The sequence below is a fragment of the Gossypium arboreum genome, chromosome 12, assembly GCF_025698485.1.
Source record: "Gossypium arboreum isolate Shixiya-1 chromosome 12, ASM2569848v2, whole genome shotgun sequence".
NCBI classification, from domain to species: Eukaryota; Viridiplantae; Streptophyta; class Magnoliopsida; order Malvales; family Malvaceae; genus Gossypium; species Gossypium arboreum.
In genome coordinates, this window is record NC_069081.1 from 52,299,079 (window position 1) to 52,322,581 (window position 23,503).

Consider the following 23,503-nt stretch of genomic DNA (forward strand, 5'->3'; position numbering starts at 1 on the left):
ACCTTAGGCCTTGTGACAACAGGGCAAAATTTTTCCCTAACACGGGATGCGATAAGTAGCCACGGCCGTGTGACATGGCCGTGGGCGAAGCTGCCAAAATAACACGGGCGTACAACACGCCCGTGTTTTGAAACCGTGGGTAAACCTGTCAATTTAACATGGGCGTACGCTTGCATACACAGCGTGGGAGAAGCGAACGGAGATCGACACAGCCGTGCAACATAGCCGTGTACACCAATGCACCTAATTTCAAAAATTACAAAATGTACGGGCTGAGCTTAGAGCACACGGGCGTACCCTACGGCCGTGTGCCCCAATTTCTCTATAAGCACCTATTATTTATTTTATTTTATTTTTATCTCTATATTTTGAAAATTTTTTTATTTCCTTTTAATACTATTTTATCTTGATTTTTTACAAATTTTATTCTTCGGCTATTTCATTACGAGTAATTATGCTTCAGTATACCTCTTAAAAAGTTCCTAATTTTATCACAGTTAGAAAGAGCTCCAAAGCTCATCCTCGCATAGGAACTAAAACTCCATCAGGAAAGGTTTTCCACGACCACCATGTCCTGCTCGACCATGACCATAGCTACCACCAGATATAATAGTCTTTTGGCGCAAACTTATGGACTAATGAACCTCTACCACCACTGGAATATCCTCTTCCACTCTCACGCCAATTCATTCATCATTCAGGAAGTTTCACTTCTCTCCCTATCTTATGATTATGAATCTATATTTTTCATTATATCTATCTTTGTACATTGAGGGCAATGTACATCTTAAGTGTGGGGGGTCTTTTATATCAGAAAAATCCCTGAATTTTGTTTTATTCTCATGCGATCTTCTCATATCATTATTAGAATGAATTCCAATTAGTTTATAATGTTTATTGATATATCTTGAATTAAAACATAGGCATTTATGCATTGATTTTTTAAACTTTAAGACGTTAGGGAATCAAGCATGATAAGTTGATTTTTGAAGAATTAAAAACTTTTAGGTTGTTCCCCCAAGTTTAGGTATTACCTTGAGTTGGAATTCACAAGTTTAAACATAAAAAAAGCCATAATTTTTGTGAGATATTGAGCCTTTGGAGCATCTATTATTTTTTTCATGCTCACTTTCATTATGAGTGCGTCAATATTGAATTGTTATTCTAGAACTTGCTTGATTATGCATGTCAAGACCACACCATTTGATTTGATATGTCAAAAAAATAAAGGCACTTAGGTTTAACCCACCCACTCCACAAAAGCCTACCTTCACAATTAACTCTTAGTGAACCCCCTTGAGCCTAACAACTCATTCATTAATTTACCCTCAATATTAACCATAACTCATTATTGTTGAACTCCCCTAAATTAATTCGATCCCTATTTTTGTCGAGATTTGAGTTGGAATAGTTGCTTAGCTATGTTTTATTCTATTTTTTAATTTGACTTGTTTTAAAAAAAAATACATGTATACATATTAGTAGTAGTGATCTTCTGAGCTAAAGAAGTTAAATTCCATATTTTTAGAAAAAGCTCTTTTGTACGTGATTGATGACTAGTCATTTTTCTAGTTAGGAAATTTTTCAATTCAATCTCGATTCTAACCCTTTCTTTCAGTTTGTGACCACACCCTTTAACCAAAGCCACGTTACAACTCTCTAAAGACCTTTTGATTGATGTTTCATCTCAATTTATAGTGGTGGAGATTTGATTTTCATGCAAGCCTATGGTTATGACTTTTCACTATTGACTATTGAATGCATCATTTATTGTCCTTAAACACCTCGAGTGATTTGAGTGAATCTATAGTGAGGATGTGAAACTCTGTGATATTTTGAATCAAAGGTAATTACTTAGATGGAGGGGAGACACCTATGTTTTCATGATAAAATGCTCAACTTGGAATGCTTGAAACTTTGATGTTCTTTCAGTTGAATTTTCAATGTATGATTACCTACGTATTATTTTGAGATATTATCGATAGAAATTATAAGTTAAGAAAAATTTATTTTGATTATGAGTTGAGGATTTTGCTTGAGGACAAGCAAATGCTTAAGTGTGGGGGTATTTGATAAACCATAATTTATACATATTTCTATCTCATGCTTAGCACATTTTATGAATGATTTTTCCTTAAATTTGGTGAATTCAATGCTCCTAATGCCTTAATTTCATGTTTTATACTTAGGTGAGCATAAGAGAGTGAAAGGAACGAAAAACGGGCCAAAAACAGAGAAAATGGATCAACATACGAAATCAACACGGCCTGGACTTCCTCACACGGGCAGACCACACGGTCGTGTCCCTTTGGCAAGGTCAAAGCATGATTTACACAGGTAGATCACACACCCGTGCCCATTTAACAGCCTTGACCATGGCCTTAAGCAATCGCACACGGGCATGTCACACGGGCGTGTCCCTGCTGAGCCCAAGTTTAGTCCAATTCGAAAAAGGCCAATTTTGAGGGCTCTTAGGCATTCCAAAGCCTATTTAAACACGGGAGGAGGCACTTAGAAAGGAGGCACAAGAGGAAGCAAGGAATTGCTCAAGGAAAGCCCATCGATCCATCTCAGAAGCCAAATTCACCTTCAAGACTGAAGATCTCCCTTCAAATTCCCTCAGGAGTTTTGGGTTTTCTATTGTTTTGTTATTTTTATTCTTTTGAGATCTTTTCTTTCATTAGTATGAACTAAAACCCCTAAATACCTAAAGGAAATGAAACCTAAGAAGGATCTTGTTATTATTATCTAAATTGTATGTTAAATATTTGACTTGCTCTTAATTATATGTTCTTAATTCTTGTTTTGATATTCCAGGATATTGATTCAAGTTAAGCTCTTATTCAGACGAGGAATAGACCCTGTCTAAGAGTAAATTTTTCATAATTAAGCGGAGTTGGTTGCGCCCCTAGAGATAGGGTGACAAGATTTTGTCAGATTAGGGTGAAACCTAATAAGGGGATCTATAGATCGAGTTAATGCAACCTTAGGGCGTTAATTAGAAAGAGATTTCAATTAATCAATCTAGAATTAGACGTTGTTAGTCTCGAGAGAGATAATAATATAATTTAGGGATCTCTACGGAACAAGTTGAATGAATAAATCATCCGATTTAGAGTCAAATAACAAGTGAAGTCTAGGTGGATTTTTCCTTAGGTATTGTCTTAATCAATCAAGTTTTCCAAAAATTATTTTCCCCAAATTTCTTTTCTGTGATTTCTTAGTTTAGTTAATTAGTTAGATAAACAAAACCCTTTTATTTTTTAGGCTAGATAATAAAAAGAAAGTTGATACTAGTACTTTTAGTTCCTTTGGGTTCGATAATCCGGTCTTGCTAAAGCTATACTATTGTTCGATAGGTACACTTGCCTTCATCGTGATAGTAGTTAGTTTCAAGAACGATTCATTATAAATATTTAAAACCTGTCACGAATATCACGTATCAGTATACAAAATATTGGCGACTAGTTTGATTTAGTCCGCTAGCTCGGTTTTCCCCCGATCTAAGTCCGGATTTCGTATTTCTTGATCTAAAATGAATAAATTCACTAATTTAATCATCACATTAATCAAGACATTTCACAAACTATATTTAGGCTACATGACCGTTTTTCCCCTAGACTTTCACAAAATTACGATTTTACCATTAGGCTCGTAAATCGATTTTCATCAAATTTTCTCACTAACCAAGCCTAGTAGAATTCTTTGTATACTAGAAGCAGCCCACAATTCCCATTATTTCATACATTTACCACATAATTTATAACTTATACAAAATGGTCCTTAGTTAGAGTTTTCATGAAAACTACCTCACAAAAGTTGTTTATTTAACAACCATAACTCATTTTCCTCCATTATATTTCAGCCAACAACACAAAAGCTTTCATGTCAAAACCCTAAACTTTCAACCATTTGCAAAATAGTTCTTCCATTAGCTAAATTAAGCTACAAGGGTCCAAAAAGTATAAAAATTATCAAGAAAGCCATCAAAATCACTTACTTGCAAGAGTAAAGAGTGGCTGAAATTTTGAACTCCCAAAACCTTTAAAATGGCTGGTATTTTCAGTGGTATGGACAAGAAGACGAAAAAGATGACAACCCATTTCTTTTTGTTTTATTTCTAGTCAAAATAAGCTACCAACTTCACCTAATTTTGACTTTTCTACTCCTCTTTGTCTCTATGGCCGGCCACCCCTATTGAAATGGGTATATTTTCCCTTTAAAGACCCTTAATTATGACTCTCTAGTTATTTAACACCATTTGCTAGAAAAACAAAACTTTTTCCCTTTATGCGATTTAGTTCTTTTTTCGCAATTAAGCTCACAATCGCTAAAATTAATTCATCAAAATTTTCATGCATCCATGTAAACGTGCTATAACACATAAAATCATATTAAGAAATAATTCCTCTGGCCTTAGATTAGTGGTTCAGAAACCACTGTTCCGACTAGGCCTAAAATCGGGCTATTACACATAGCAACCTCTGTAGGCACAAACTCTTGACATAAGGCCTTGCTTCAATTTAAGAAATTCTTTACATTTCTTGTCTAGAAATATTTGGCTCACATACTTCTTTCAAAATTTAGTTTAAAAGATTTCCCAGTTTATTCAGTCTCTTGGTACCACAGCAACTAAAGTGTTCCACAACTGATAAGTCGACTCTTTCAACAACGAAATAACACACTTCAAGCATTCCACAAGAGTACAAGATAATTCGTCAAAAACTTTAATCGTATTTTCTAACCAAAATTTAGCTCTTTTCGGATCATCCTCGATTGTACCTAGGAACTCTTTAGCCCCATACTTAAAAATTTTATCGATTGAAGGCTTGTTCACTTGTACTGGTTCCAAACCCTGAGGAACTACGGGGACCGGTTGGGGTACAGGTGGGGGTGCAAGTCATTGAGCCATTGGATTCATTAGTACAAACTTACAAACTTGGTAAACCATTCATTCATCATCTGGAAGAAGGCTTGCCTAGCATCTCCTCACTGATCCTCAGATCAGAGCCTACTTCCACTAGACACTGCTCCGTGAATGGATGCTTGCGTGTTACTTTCTACTTCATCAGAATCAGGTTAGTTGGATGACATTTTATCTATATGAAAACATATTTCAAATCGAGTCAAGAGTTATCACACTATCACAAGTTATATAATAGCATGTAATTCTAGACTCGTACATGCTACATTCAACCCGAGAATGACTAAATCGTAGCTCTGATACCACTAAATGTAACATCCTTAGTCTGTATCCATCACCAGAATAGGGTTACGGAGTATTACCATCCGAATGGAACATAAAAACATTCATTTCAACATCATTTTAAAGGCAATCTAATACAATCAATAACATACAAAACTTCTCTTAATCAAGCCCTCAAGGCCCTAGAAATACCCTAAAAATAAATCAGTGCCAAATTAGAAATAATTGGAAAGTATAGGAAAAAGTTAGAAAAATTTGACTGTAGGGGTCACACGGCTGAGACACATGATCGTGTCTCAAGTCGTGTAACAATCAAAATAGGGACACATGGTCGTGTCCCAGCCCATGTCTTTACCCATGTAACTCTCGAAATAGCCACACACACCCGTGTGCTAGACCGTGTGCTAGGCCGTTAACAGCCTGACCTCCATACATTGAAACCTATAGGGTATAGATGACCGTGTTGCCTAGCCGTGTGTCACACACGACTGAGTCACACGCCCGTGTCTCAGGCCGTGTGGACATGAAATTGGCCAAATTCAAGCCATTTCCAACACCAACTCATGCAACCACCTAGAAGCATTTTGAGAACATGATCAATGCATCAAAACATGACCAAAACCAACCTGAAATGACCAAATCAATAGTCTAAGATCATTCAACCAATATGCCATAAAGGCACCTCAAATGAAAACATACAAATTTACCAAAACATATGTATATACTTGACCACATTTCATTCATAAACATCTAGTTCATTTCCATCTCAAAACATACCATATCTTGATCTATACCATTTCTGTAATGCCCCGAACCCGAGACCGTCAGCAGAGTCGAGCACGAGGTGTTAACGGACTTAATTCATTAATTGAACAGCTCAAACAATTTATTTTATAACTTCTAGACAAACTGGCTAACTGCGTCACAGTCGCTTAAAAATTCATATCTCGAGTTACAAAACTCTAAATCCAATTCCATAAATTTTCCCTAAAACTATACTCATATATCTATCAACTAAATTTTTTCTAGAATTTTTGGTCAAGCCAACTAGTACAGTTTATTAGTTAAAGTCTCCCCTATTTCAGGGTTCAACTACCCTGACCCCTGTGTATTACGAATTAAATATATCCCTGTACAGAGTTTCAATTATTATGACGTTTGTTTCTTATCAAACTAGACTTAATAAGGAATCTTTACATGTAAAGAATGACTTCTAATTATCTTTTTACAAGTTTTGGTGAATTTCCAAAGTCAGAACAGAGGATCCAGAAATTGCTCTGGCCCTATTTCACAAAAATTTAAATATCTCATAAAAAATAACTAATATACCTGTTTTGTTCCATCCATATGAAAATAGACTCATCAAGCTTTAATTCTATATCTCATTCACTATCTAAATCCATTTCTACTATTTTTAGTAATTTTCCAAATTCACATCATTATTGTTGTCCGATACTGTTTTAAAGCTAATTTCACCTTTTTCATGATTTCCATGGAATAACTAGCATTTAGGCATACATAACACCAAACATGTCCTTGATTATCCATTCCAACAGCTAATCATTATCAAGCATTTACATACCATTCATTAGCCATATCATAAGATCATACACACAAAATGGCTACGATGCTATACATGCCATACTCAAAATGAAACGACTAGCTATACCAAAATAATCCTCGTGATAGTGTGCCCGGACCTCCGACGTGCTTTACGATCCCCGAGTTAGCTTGACAAAACTATAAAAAGAAGGAAAATAAAGGGGGTAAGCATTAAGCTTAATAAGTTTGCATGCAAATAAATAACAACATTCATAAGAATTATCTTACTACTTGGCATGATACTACTTAATGCAACTTCATTAATTGTCATAGACATATTTTAAACTTCTTCACTTACTCACTTACTTAAATACTTACTTACTTAATCAAATTTATTAATACATTTTACTTACCTTTTTCCTTATCAAGCATACATGAACATTATGTACTTACCTTTGCTCTTCTAGGATGAACTTGTCTTACCTTTTTAGTATAACTCGTCTTACCTTACCTTACCTTGATATTCTCTACGCGGGTACCTTACCATTTCCATGACTTGTCATGGTCTTACGTGTATTCTTTTGAAACTTACCATTGCCATGTCTTGACATGGTCTTACATGGTATCCTTGCCTTATGAACTCACCAATGCCATGCCTTGGCATGGTCATACGTGGGACCTTTGCCTTATAGTAACTTATCAATGCCATGTCTTGACATGGTCTTACATGATTTCCTTGCCTTAGAAACCTTACCAATTGCCATTTCTTGGCATGGTCTTACATGGTATCCGTAAACCCTAATGCCATGACATTTGTATCCTACACATTCCTAAGGTTCAACTGGGACTTTCTGAAATTACTTCTCCGTCAATTCATGCTTGAGTCTTCTTTGAATAATTTCATAAAATAAATATACACATGCTGGAAATTAACAAAATTAACATAAAATAATAGAATATTGCATTTATTTACCGCAAACTTACCTCGAAACAACATACGATCCACAATATCGATTTAGTCCACTATCTTTTTCTTTCCCCGGTCTAACTCTGGATTTTGTTCTTCTTGATCTATAATAAAAAAATTTAGCTTATTTAATACTCACATTTATTAAAACAGTTCTTGACCCAAACTTTGGCAAAATTACATTTTTACCCCTAAAATTTTACATATTTACACTTTTTCCCCAAGGCTCAAAATTTAAACTTCATCCTATTTTCTTATGTTTTATGACATGCTGATCATTTTTCCCTTCTATGAAAAAATCAAATTCTCACTCTAACATTTACTTATGACTATTAGGTATTTTTACCGATTAAGCCCTTTTACTCGTTTTCACTTAAAACCGAGTAGCACAAGTTGTCTAACATAATTTAAAACCTCATGTTCTATCATAAAACACCATAATACACAAATTTCACCTATGGGTATTTTTCCAAATATGAACCCTAGGTTGAATTATTGCTACAATAACTCTTAATCAAGTTACCGGGACTCCAAAAACGTAAAGAACATTAAAAACGGGGCTTGGAAGCTTGGAACAAACCCTAGATATGGAGAAACCTTGAAATTTCGGCCTAATGAAGAAGATGGACAAAAATTGGCTTTTAATTTTGTTTTTAATTCATTTTAATAACTAAATGACCAAAATGCCCTTAATTAAAAACTATGGTGTTTTATTTTCCTTTAGGTATTTTTGTCCAAAATAGTATAATGGTCTAATTACTATCCAAGGACCTCCACTTTAAAAACCCATTACTCACAAGTACTTAATACCTTTGTGAACTAGAACACACATTTTACAACTTTTGCAATATAGTTCTAAAGATCAAATTGGACCATCTATCGATAAAATTTCTAAACGAAATTTTCACACAATCATGCAATCATGACATAGACCTTAAAATGATAGTAAAATAAATTTTTCTACCTCGAATTTGTGGTTTCACAACCACTATTCCGTTTAGGCCGTATTTCGGGATGTTGCAATTTCAACATAAACTTACCATTTGAGCCATACCATTCATGCATAACAAGTAATAAAATGCCACAATTCAAAATCATCAAAATGGTACCAAAACAAACAACTTATACATACCAAAATTCAACATCTAAGTATTCAACTAAACATCAAACACAAGTCCTCTTATACATGCCATTATAACTTTGGCCAAAACATAAAAAACTACCGATATATTCGATGGATAGTGTGACAGATCTCTGACTAGCTTCCAAACCAATTGAGCCTCCAATTATCTATAAAACATAAAAAAGAAAAGTACGTAAGCACATAATGCTTAGTAAGTTCGTAAAATATGAACATAACTTACCATTTCTATACATGACATTAAGATTAAGTACAACATAATCCAACCACAAGCTTGGCACAAGTCTAAGCACCATCAACAACACATGTCAATGCATTTAAACATAATCCACTTGAATTAACATAAGGTAAGCCATTATTCATGAACATACTTCATTTGAATTCATCATTTTCATGAACATAAGTATACTTCCATTGAATAATACCATTTCAATCTTTTCCACAAATACATGATTTAGTTCATTTGAACACTTACCATTAATTTCCTTTTTATGCCGGTTGAACCATTTATAATATCGTCAGATACTCAGGAAAGCTCACACGAAGTGTGCCAAACATATAGCCATAACATTTCTTTTACATCATTGCTCACATGAGCTGTGAAATTGGCCATCTCACACGAGTTGTGGGTTAGAATGTAAACTATACCATGATGTTCACATGAGCTGTGCAGTATCCAAGACAAATGCAGGACCTTAAACATCGGTAGGACATTCAAGACCAGCACTCAAAACATGAAAACCCTAATGAAATGTCATTTGTATCTTATGAATTCCTAAGGTTCAAATTGTAACAGCCTGTTTTTTAGTCAAATTGGAACAGTAGTTTTGGGACCACAAATCTGAGGTCAAAATATTATTTTATTATTTTGTTAAAGTTTACAGCAAGATAGAATTATGGTGTGAAAGTTTCGTAAAGAAATTTTACTATTTGAATGCTTAATTCGATAAAAGGACTAAACCACGTAAAATGCAAAAGTTGCATTCTACTTGTTAAAGGTGTTTAATTACTATGATTTAGTAAATCAAAGATCCTTATAATGCTATTAGTCCATGATCAGTGGAAATGGACAATTATGGCCATCCATTATATGTTTTTACATGTTTATTATAAAAGGGTATTTTGGTAAATTAGAAGTTATAATTTAATAAAACAAAGCCAAATTCATTTCATTCATCTTTGTTAACAACCGAAAATAGAAAAGAGAATAAGGGTTTGAAGCTTTCATAGCTCCGGCACAATCCTAGCTTGATTAAGGTACAATTTTAGCTTGGTTTTTGATGATTTCTATGTTTTTGTAATCGTTGCAGCTCAATCTAGCTAGCTCGTATCCTTAATTTCAAAATTTTTAAAGATTTTAAGAGTTGCCATTGTTGAATCTATGAGTTCTTTGATGTTTGATGATAGATTATGAAAGCTTGATGATAGTTTTACATGTTTTATTAAGTGATTTTTGATGAAAATGCATAATAGGGATTAAATTATGAAATGTGCAAATTGAGGGGTTGAAATGTGAAACAAATGAAAGTTTTGGGCTACTAGGGGCTTATGTGTAATTTGGCCAAGCTTTGGTTTAAAGAAATTATGTGAATTCTGTATATTTGTGAAATAGGGACTAAATTGATTAATTGCGTAAGTTTAAGGACTAATGTGTAAAAATGCCCAAATGTGTATTTTTGGACTAAATTGAAAGAATATATGATTGAATAAGTCAATTTTGAATTCATATAGATCAAGAAAGAAAGAATTCAAATTTAAAACGGGGGAAAGCAAGATTATCGAGTAGTCTACCCGATACATCAATTCCGAATACGACGTAAGTTCGTATAATTGAACTTAAATGCGTATCTATTTTGTTGATGGGTGAAATTGAGATAGTAGTTAACTTATTGGATAAATGTTGAAATATTAAAGAAAATGTATGAATTGAGTAAGGCAAGTTGCCAAATAAGACCATAGCTGGGCTATGGCAATCGAATAATAAGACCATAATTCGATTATGGCATGTGAATAAAAGACCATGGCAGGGCCTTGGCAATGCATGTCTAAGACCATAGTTGGACTATGTCATCGAAAAATCGATGAATTTGTATCGTAAGCATTGGTAAACTAGAACGGTTTGAGAAGAGTAATGATGAGAAATAGAAATTTATCGGTACAAGTATGCACGGAAAAATATTCAAGTATCGAATTAGATGAAGCTGAGAAATCATGAATCATTATAGGGATAAATTCTATGATAGCTCATGATTTGATGCTTTGAATGTTTATGATATTATCCATTTTGAATTACTGAAGAATGTTGTGATTATTTCATGTTCACATACGGACTTACTAAGCTTAATAGGTTACTCAGTTTAATTTTTGATGTTTTATCATTCTACGAAGCTAGCTCGGATTTGGGAATCGTTAAAGACTTCATCGCACTATCGATCATCTATTTTGGTAATTTTGAAGTTATGTATATATGGTATATGGCATGTATAGGCTTTTGTCAATTTGGTTCGTTTGATGGATATGTATTTTGGCAATTTATGTTGGCATAAAATGATAAACTTGATGATGTTTTATGAAAGTGCAATGGTTCTATTTTAATGTTTGGTAATAGACCTATATTGAATGAATGTGGTTAAAGTGATTATGTATATTTGAATTGGTTTAGTTAGATAAATTATATGTGTGAATTATGCTTAGTAAAGCAAGATAAATTGATCGATGTTTGAATAGGTAAATCGTATGGATTTGAGTATTGAATTTAGTTGAAACGGATATGGTATGATTATGTATTGCTTGATGAACTTTGGCTGCATATTTGTGACTTAAAATGGTATCAATTGAGTTTACTTGGGTATGTGCAAAAAGGGTGGCAAATTGGCTTTGCAAATGGCTTAGCTTTTTGTCCACACGGGCAGAGACACGGGGGTGTTTCAGCCGTGTCCGACACACAGTTTGTAACACCCCATACCCGAGTCCGTTACTGGAATCGAACACAAGGTGCACACAGACTTAATTATTTTCACAGTCCATTTAGAAATTTCCAGACAAGCTGGTTACTGCGTCACTGTCGCCTTAAAAATCATATCTTGAGTTTCAAAGCTCAAAAATCAGTTTAGTAATTTTTCCCTGAAACTAGACTCATAAGTCCATCAACATAATTTTTCTAGAATTTTTGGTCAGGCCAATTAGTACAGTTTATTAGTTAAAGTATCCCCTGTTACAGGGATTGACTACACTGACCTTTGCGCATTACGACTTGGATATCTCCCTGTACAGGGCTTCAATACTGATGCCGTTTGTTTCTATAGAAACTAGACTCAAAGAGGAATCTATACATATATGGTATGACTAGTAATTATCTCTGGTTAATTTAAAATGAATTTCCAAAGTCGGAACAGAGATTCCAGAAACCGTTCTGGCCCTGTTCCACGAAAACCTAAATATCTCTTAACATATAACTCATATGACCGTTTCGTTTCTTCCATATGAAATTAGATTCATCAAGGTTCATTTACATAATTTATTCACTATTTAATTCCATCCCTACTTTTTTTAGTGATTTTTCACATCCACATCACTGCTGCTGTCAGCATCTGCCCTTGAGGTAGACTTTACCTATTTCATAATTTCCATGATTCAATTAGCCCTTTTTGCATACATGGCACAAAGAATGATCATGATTAACCATTCCAATGGCTAATCGTCTCCAAACATTTCCATACCTCTTAATGAACAGCATACAAAATGATTATGATACCATGCCAAAGTGTATATAAGCCATTTTCGCATGGCTATCCAAATTTATACAAAATCAAAGGGGTCTATGACCAACAAACGAAAGAGTAGTCCTATACATGCCATTTCAAAGCTCAACCAAAATTTGTACCAAAAAAGGGGCTTTGATAGTGTGGGAGACTTCGACTTCCAAAAATCCCGAGTCCGATAGCTGACGAGCCAAAATCTATAAAACAGAGAACAAAGAAACGGAGTAAGCAATTTATGCTTAGTAAGTTTTGAGCAAGGGATTCCAGCACAACAAAAGCATATCATTCATATAGCTAAACGGATAATTTCATATGCACACATTCTCAATATCATACTTACTTCACATTACCAACCCTTATGTTCATACACAAAAGGTCAACTTAGCCAAAAGCCAGTAGCTCGTTTATCAACTGAGCGAATACTTATTTGTAAGGGCTCAACTAATTCAAAGCACATACGAAACATACCTCATTGCTGGAATTTTGCAAGCGTATTAACTGAAATTTTTACAGCAATATTGCTCATTCCCGAATCACGTACCTTCGGATTTTATCCGGATATAGCGACTCGCTCAAAAGCCTTCGGGACATAGCCCGGTTATAATAGCTCGCACAAATGCCTTCGGGACTTAACCCGGTTTTGGTAACTCGCACAAATGCCTTCGGGAATTGACCCGGATTTAGTCACTTAGCACAAAAGCCTTCGGGACTTAGCCCGGATACCATTCGAATAACCAAGCACATATATCAACAAATCATAACACATTCTTATTACATTCTCATTACCAAAGCTCCAACACAAGTTACTTATCATATTTACAATTTCGGCTCAATAGCCACACACAAAGAGCATGATTTCAATTTGCTTAACACATGATCTAATCAAATCATAATCTAAGTTCCATTACTCGAAAACTTACCTCGGATGTTGTCGAATGATTCCGATGGCTATTCGACCACTTTTTCCTTCCCTTTATCGGATTTAGCTCCCCTTTGCTCTTGAGCTTAATTTAACAAATAAATTGATTTAATCATTTGAGCATCGAAAGAGGAATTCAAGGTACTTAGCCCACATATTTTCATTAGACATTAAAGTCACATATGTACGGAAATCATGAATCAAACTCAACACATTAGTTAGTACTCTCCTTAGCCGAATTTTCCAAGCCAAGAATAGGCATCAATATGCTTGCCTCTAACCGAATGCATGCACACCAATCCCTTCATGTGGCCGAATATGCATGTCCATGTTGAGGCCAATTATACACTTAATACCACACATAAACGGCATACATTTTACTAACTAACGATTCCATATTGTAACTCAATACGCATCAATCATTTACTTCATAACCAAACATCATCATATGAAAATATATACCTTGAGATAGTATATATGTCATACCAATACATTATGTGCAAACATATATATATATATATATATATATATGCTAGAGCCGAATCTCAAAGTTGATGATAACTAAACATGAACATAACTCCAAAACACAAATCTTACCTACCATGCAATAAGCATAAATTATACTTATGGATGTACCATGGCGAATACATCACAACACCATACCATTTCAATTTTGGTCATGGTTAAACAAAGAACTTAATGTCTCACTCAAAATGCTAAAAAGAAAGTCCAAGAGCCATCAATCCACCATCACATGTATCATTAGCAAGCTTCATATTTAACATGCAATGGCATTAACACAAAATCCACCTTGGCGAATACCACCCCATGACATAGCAAGGATTTGAACCATGGGCTAATAAGAACATCAAGTTAGCAACCAAAACATGCATGAATCTCATGGCACAACATCAAACATACCTTAATCTTGATACAAGTATGGCCAAACCTCCTCCTAATCCTCTTCCAAACCAAGCATGAAGCAAAAACCCCTTCCTTCTTCCTTAGAATTTTCAGCTCAAAGAAATGAAAAAAGGATGAACAACAATTTTTTTTTTCTCTCTTTTCTTCAACTCACGGCAATGGGGGGTAACACACACATTCTTTCTTTCTTTTTTCTTCCCTTTCATTATTCAATTCCCATGCTCATTATTTTATTTTTTTCTTACATACACCATTGTCACAACATGTTTCATGACATGTTTTGCCCATAATCCTTGTCATGGCCGGCCACTAGCTATTAGGGGAAATTTGACATGCAAGTCCTCCCTTTTGATTACATACACTATTAGGTCCTTATAGATTAGCCTATCACATTTCAAAAGTGTCACACAAGTCCTAATAACTGAATTCACATGCAATCGACTAAATCGAAGCTTGAAATTTTCACACATTCATAAATACATTTTCTAGACAATAAATATTACGTTCAAACATTTCGGTGACTCGGTTTAGCGGTCCCGAAACCACTTCCCGACTAGGGTCAATTTTGGGCTGTCACAACTCTCCCCCACTTAAGAAATTTTCGTCCCCGAAAATCTTACCGGTAAATAGGTTTGGGTAACGCTCTTTCATAGAGTTCTCGGGTTCCCAAGTAGCTTCTTCCATCCCGTGATTGAGCCATAACACTTTCACTAGTGGAACCCTTTTGTTTCACAACTCTTTCACTTCACGTGCTAGGATACAAATCGGTTCTTCTTCATAACTCATATCGGCTTGAATTTCGACCTCTGATGGACTAATTATGTGCGATGGATCAGATCTATAGCGTCAAAGCATCGAAACATGGAAGACGTCGTGAATCTTTTCAAGTTCAGGGGGCAAAATCAAACGATATGCAACTGGACCGACTAATTCGGATATTTCATATGGCCCGATGAACCTCGGACTCAATTTGCCCTTGCACCCAAATCTGAGTATCTTTTTCCAAGGCGAAACTTTAAGGAACACTTTATCTCCCACCTGATACTCAATGTCTTTTCGTTTCAGATCCGCGTACGAATTCTGACGATCGGAGGCTATCTTCAGATTTTCACGGATTACTTCTACTTTCTGTTCAGCATCTTTAATCAAATGCACTCCGAAAATTTTGCTTTCACTGAGCTCGGTCCAAAACAATGGTGTACGGCATTTATGCCCGTACAAGGCCTCGTAAGGCGCCATCTTAATACTTGATTGAAAACTATTCTTGTAAGCGAATTCAATCAAAGGTAAATACCGTTCCCATGAACCACTGAATTCGAGGATGCAACATCTCAACATATCCTCAAGTATCCGAATTATCCGCCGGATTGACCATCGGTTTGGGGTGAAAGGCGGTCTTGAAATGCAACTTGGTACCCAAAGCTTCTTGCAATTTCTTCCAAAATCGCGAGGTGAATCTCGGATCTCTATCCGACACAACAAAAATCGGTACCCCGTGTAATCTCACAATCTGAGAAACGTACAATTCAGCTAGTTTATCCAATGAAAATCCAGACGCACGGGATAAAGTGAGCCGACTTAGTCGGTCTATCAACAACAACCCAAATCGCATCCTTCTTACTTGTCGACAATGGCGGTCCGGACACAAAGTCCATTGTGACTCGATCCCATTTCCACTCGGGTATCGTGATCGGTGAAGTAACCTCAAGGCACTTGATGTTCCGCTTTCACTTGTTGACATATTAAACATCTCGAAACAAAGTCGGAGATGTCTCGTTTCATACCATGCCACCAAAACTGACGTTTCAAATCGTTGTACATCTTTGTACTCCCCGGGTGAATTGACATTCGGCTACAATGGGCTTCGTTTAGAATCATCGAAATGAGTTCCGAATTCCTTGGAACACATAGACGACTTCTGAACCTCAAACAATCATCATCATCAATTTGAAACTCCGATTCCTTGTTCGGAACACACTTAGCCCGTTTTGCAACCAACTCATCGTCAACTTTCTAAGCTTCATGAATTTGATGAGTCAATAATGGTTTGGCCTTTAATTTGACTATTAACACATTGTCGGGTAGAATAGACAAGTGTACATTCATCGCTCGTAAAGCAAACAGTGATTTTCGGCTTAAGGCGTCCGCAATCACATTAGCCTTTCCCGGGTGATAATCAAGGACAAGCTCATAATCTTTTAACAACTCGAGCCAACGTCTTTGTCGCAGATTCAAGTCTCTTTGAGTCATCAAATATTTGAGACTTTTGTGATCCGAAAATACATGGCACTTCTCCCCAAATAGGTAGTGTCGCCATATTTTCAAAGCGAATACGATGGCAGCTAGTTCGAGATCATGGGTCAGATAATTTTTCTCATGTGGCTTTAATTCTCTCGACGTATAGGCCACAACTCGACCTTCTTGCATCAATACGCAACCCAACCCAAGTAGGGAGGCGTCACTATAGATGACAAACTCTTTGCCCGATTAATTTTGCACTAAAATTGAGCTTCCAGTCAAATAAGTTTTCAGTTGATCAAAACTTTTCTGACATTTTTTCGTCCATTCGAACTTAACATCTTTTTGAAGTAGCTTCGTCATGGGTGTGGCTATCATCGAGAAACCTTTCACAAACAGTCGGTAGTAACCGGCAAGTCCTAAAAAGCTCCGAACCTCAGTAATATTTCTCAGAGGCTTCCAGTTAAGTATGGCTGAAATTTTGCTCGGGTCGACTCGAATACCCGATGCAGATACCACATGACCCAATAAGCTAACCTCCCTTAACAAGAACTCACACTTACTGAACTTAGCATATAATTGCTTATCCCATAGTATTTGCAACACTAATCTCAGGTGTTCAGCATGTTCGGTCTTATCTCTTGAATAGACCAAGATGTCATCAATGAACACAACTACGAACCGGTCCAAATACTGTCTGAAGATCCGATTCATCAAATCCATCTTTGAAAACACTGCAGCTCCCTTTAGTTGATCAAACAAATCATCAATACGCGGTAACAGAGATTTATTCTTTATCGTCACTTTATTCAGCTGACGATAGTCAATACACAACCTCATGGTTCCGTCCTTCTTTTTCACAAACAATACTGGTGCACCCCAAGGTGAGAAACTTGGTTGAGCGAAACCTCTATCCGTCAATTCTTGCAACTGAGCTTTCAACTCCTTTAACTCGGTTGGTGCCATACAATACGGAGCTATCAAAATTTTCGTAGTCCCAGGTACAAGCTCAATACCAAACTCTATCTCCCGAACAGGTGGCGAACCCGGTAATTCTTCGGGAAAAACATCCGGGTATTCACAAACCACCGGCACAGATTCGGGTTTTATTTCTAACTCCTTATCATCAAGTACATACGCAAGGTATGCTTCGCACCCCTTTCTTACATGTTTCTGGGCCAACATTGCTGATATTACAACTGGCAACCCCTTTAAGTCCGTAGACTCAACTCGGATTATCTCGTTATTTGCACACCTCAAATCAATAGTCTTTCTTTTGCAATGCACAATCGCATCGTGCATGGTCAACCAATCCAGACCAAGGATAACATCAAATTCATCGAACGGCAAAAGCATCAAGTCCGCCGGAAAACAGGAACCTCGAATTACTAAGGGACATTTCTTACACACTTTGTCGACAAGCACGTAACGACCCAAGGGATTTGACACCCGAATTACGAACTCAGTAGACTCAATAGGTAAAGTCTTACTGGATGCTAAGGTTTCGCATATACAAGAATGAGTAGAACCAGGGTCAATCAAAGCAATCACATTAGTATCAAAGAGAGTGAAAGTACCGGTAATAACATCTGGCGAGGAAGCATCCTCGCGTGCGCGTATTGCATAAGCCCTAGCAGGAGCGCGAGCCTCGGATCTGGTCGTAGCACCTCTAGATCCTCTCTGACCACCACTAGCATTGCCCGTATTTCTAGATGGTCTACCTCGGCGGTGGTAGCACCGGTTTCCCACTCGATCTACATTCTGTTCGAGACAACCTCGGGCAATCTTTAATGAAGTGGTCAACCGATCCGCACTTGTAACAGAGGCGGTCACGGAATCTACAACTTCGAATGCCATTTGCCACAATGTCGACACTCGTTCGTCTCGACGTTCATTCCCAACACCGGCGGCCAAAGTGCCTCGTGTACCATTGTGGGGTCGATCACGATCTCGTCTAAAAGGCCGAAGTGCCTCTAGACCGCCCACATCATCACGAAATTTCTTCGATGCTGTTGAAGAGACTTTCTCGAGGATCTTTACGAAACTCTCCGGTTCCCACATCAACTTTTTGTTTTTCTTTTCTAAGCTCTTGACTTTACAAGCTCGCTCGACAAGTACTACGAACTCTCGTATTTCAAGAATGCCAACGAACATTTTTATATCTTCATTCAGCCCATCCTCGGCGTTTACACATGATAGCCTCGGACGAAATACATTCCCGAGTGTATCTACTAAGTCTAACAAATTTTCGCTCAGAATCGTGGTGACATAGAACCTTGCTTAAGCTCAAGAAATTCCTTTCGTTTTTGATCAACAAATCTCGATCGATATACTTTTTCCAAACTCGGTTTGGAAAAACTCCCAAGTTACTTGCTCTCGGCACAACAGAAGTCGAGTACTCCACCAATAGTAGGCGAATAAGCGTAGCAAGGAGATAGTACACTTTAGGCATTCATCGGGTGTACAAGATAGCTCATCAGTGCCGGATAGTGTTGTCCAACCAAAATTCAGCTTGCTTGGCATCGTCGCTATCCGTAGATTTAAATTCAGTAGCCCCATGTTTTCGGATTACATCAACTGGGGCTTATTCGACCTTATTTGGTCGATTCATCGGAGGCATTGTAGGTCGGGGTGTGTTTGTTGGGAATGGAGGTTGTGGAACAGTAGTATTAGTTCGAATGTATTGGTTGAACCAATCATTCATCACGCTATAGAAAGCTTGTCTAGCTTCATCATATGGATTACTAGCATTAGGTTGAGAGTCCGTCGCGCTGTCCCTTGTCTTGGGAGCAGCGCTACACTCTCAAGATCATCACTACCGCTTCGGTCGGGATCGAATCCATTACTATAAATAAACACATTTGAAATTGTCAGAAATCACCACACTATCAAATAATCACATAAAACGGCATGTATAGCTAGACCCAAACACATTACGGTAGTCCTAGAATCGACTAAACCGTAGCTCTGATACCAATAAAATTGTAACACCCCGTACCCGAGTCCGTTACCGGAATCGAACACAAGGTGCACACAGACTTAATTATTTTCACAGTCCATTTAGAAATTTCCAGACAAGCTGGTTACTGCATCACTGTCGCCTTAAAAATCATATCTTGAGTTTCAAAGCTCGAAAATCAATTTTGTAATTTTTCCCTGAAACTAGACTCTTATTTCCATCTACATAATTTTTTATAGAATTTTTGGTCGGGCCAATTAGTACAGTTTATTAGTTAAAGTCTCCCCTATTACAGGGATCGACTACACTGACCTTCGCGCATTACGACTTGGATATCTCCCTGTACAGGGCTTCAATACTGATACCATTTCTTTCTATAGAAACTAGACTCAAATAGGAATCTATGCATATATGGTATGACTCCTAATTATCTCTGGTTAATTTACAATGAATTTCCAAAGTCGCAACAGGGATTCCAGAAACCGTTCTGGCCCTGTTCCACGAAAACCTAAATATCTCTTAACATATAACTCATATGACCATTTAGTTTCTTCCATATGAAAGTAGATTCATCAAGGTTATTTACATAATTTATTAACTATTTAATTCCATCCCTACTATTTTTAGTGGTTTTTCACATTCACATCACTGCTGCTGTCAGCATCTGCCCTTGAGGTAGACTTTACCTATTTCATAATTTCCATGATTCAATTAGCCCTTTTTGCATACATGGCACAAAGAATGATCATGATTAACCATTCCAATGGCTAATCGTCTCCAAACATTTCCATACCTCTTAATGAACAGCATACAAAATGATTATGATACCATGCCAAAGTGTATATAAGCCATTTTCGCATGGCTATCCAAATTTATACAAAATCAAAGGGGTCTATGACCAACAAACGAAAGAGTAGTCCTATACATGCCATTTCAAAGCTCAACCAAAATTTGTACCAAAAAGGGCTTTGATAGTGTGGGAGACTTCGACTTCCAAAATCCGAGTCCGATGGTGACGAGCCAAAATCTATAAAGCAGAGAACAAAGAAACGGAGTAAGCAATTTATGCTTAGTAAGTTTTGAGCAAGGATTCCAGCACAACAAAAGCATATCATTCATATAGCTAAACGGATAATTTCATATGCACACATTCTCAATATCATACTTACTTCACATTACCAACCCTTATGTTCATACACAAAGGTCAACTTAGCCAAAGGCCGAGCTCGTTTATCAAGCGGCGAATACTTATTTGTAAGGGCTCAACTAATTCAAAGCACATACTGAAACATACCTCATTGCTGGAATTTTGCAAGCGTATTAACTGAAATTTTACAGCAATATTGCTCATTCCCGAATCACGTACCTTCGGATTTTATCCGGATATAGCGACTTCGCTCAAAAGCCTTGGGACATAGCCGGTTATAATAGCTCGTACAAATGCCTTGGGACTTAACCCGGTTTTGGTAACTCGCACAAATGCCTTGAGAATTGACCCGGATTTAGTCACTTAGCACAAAAGCCTTCGGGACTTAGCCGGATACCATTCGAATAACCAAGCACATATATCAACAAATCATAACACATTCTTATTACATTCTCATTACCAAAGCTCCAACACAAGTTACTTATCATATTTACAATTTCGCTCAATAGCCACACACAAAGAGCATGATTTCAATTTGCTTAACACATGATCTAATCAAATCATAATCTAAGTTCCATTACTCGAAAACTTACCTCGGATGTTGTCGAATGATTCCGATGGCTATTCGACCACTTTTTCCTTCCCTTTATCGGATTTAGCTCCCTTTGCTCTTGAGCTTAATTTAACAAATAAATTGATTTAATCATTTGAGCATCGAAAAAGGAATTCAAGGTACTTAGCCCACATATTTTCATTAGACATTAAAGTCACATATGTACAGAAATCATGAATCAAAATCAACACATTAGTTAGTACTCTCCTTAGCGAATTTTCCAAGCCAAGAATAGGCATCAATATGCTTGCCTCTAACCGAATGCATGCACACCAATCCCCTCATGTGGCGAATATGCATGTCCATGTTGAGGCCAATTATACACTTAATACCACACATAAACGGCATACATTTTACTAACTAACACATTCCATATTGTAACTCAATACGCATCAATCATTTACTTCATAACCGAAACATCATCATATGAAAATATATACCTTGAGATAGTATATATGTCATACCAATACATTATGTGCAAACATATATATATATATATATATGCTAGAGCCGAATCTCAAAGTTGATGATAACTAAACATGAACATAACTCCAAAACACAAATCTTACCTACCATGCAATAAGCATAAATTATACTTATGGATGCACCATGGCCGAATACATCACAACACCATACCATTTCAATTTTGGTCATGGTTAAACAAAGAACTTAATGTCTCACTCAAAAATGCTAAAAAGAAAGCCCAAGAGCCATCAATCCACCATCACATGTATCATTAGCAAGCTTCATATTTAACATGCAATGGCATTAACACAAAATCCACCTTGGCCGAATACCACCCCCATGACATAGCAAGGATTTGAACCATGGGCTAATAAGAACATCAAGTTAGCAACCAAAAACATGCATGAATCTCATGGCACAACATCAAACATACCTTAATCTTGATACAAGTATGGCCAAACCTCCTCCTAATCCTCTTCCAAACCAAGCATGAAGCAAAAACCCCTTCCTTCTTCCTTAGAATTTTTAGCTCAAAGAAATGAAAAAAAAGATGAACAACAATTTTTTTTTCTCTCTTTTCTTCAACTCACGGCAATGGGGGGTAACACACACTTTCTTTCTTTCTTTTTTTCTTCCCTTTCATTATTCAATTCCCATGCTCATTATTTTATTTTTTTCTTACATACACCATTGTCACAATATGTTTCATGACATGTTTTGCCCATAATCCCTTGTCATGGCCGGGCACTAGCTATTTGGGGGGGAAATTTGACATGCAAGTCCTCCCTTTTGATTACATGCACTATTAGGTCCTTATAGATTAGCCTATCACATTTCAAAAGTGTCACACAAGTCCTAATAACTGAATTCACATGCAATCGACTAAATCGAAGCTTGAAATTTTCACACATTCATAAATACATATTCTAGACAATAAATATTACGTTCAAACATTTCGGTGACTCGGTTTAGTGGTCCCGAAACTACTTCCCGACTAGGGTCAATTTTGGGCTGTCACACAGTTAGGTTACACGGCCATGTGTCCCCTGGTGTTGAAATTGAATTGAAGTTATTATGCTTCACACGGTCTCACACAGGGCGTGTGACTAGCCATATGGTATAAGTCAATATACCCCCTATTTGGCACACAGCCTAGCACATGGGCGTGTGTGGTCATTTCGAAGGGCACACGGGCTAGACACACAAGCGTGTGGTTGGCCGTGTGACCCAAGCCAGTATACTATCTAGTTTTCACACGGTCTGGCACATGGACGGGTCCTCGACCGTGTGCTGCAAGTTAGTATGTATGCCATGTTTCCACACGGCCTAAGACAGGGGATGTCTACTAGAAGTGTGAGGCACACGGCCTGCTCACACGGGCGTGTGACCCTTGTATAGATGAAAAATTTCTAAAGTTCCCAAAATTTTCATATGTTATCAGTTTAGTCCCGAATCACTTCTAAATTTTGTTTAAGGCCTCGTAGGCCCTTATAAGGGACAATGTGGTTGCATTAAATAATGTATGAGAATGAATGCTTTATGATGATAAATGTATGACATATGTGTTATGTTTTAATTGGTAATACGTCATAACCCTATTCTGGCAACGGATACAGGCTAG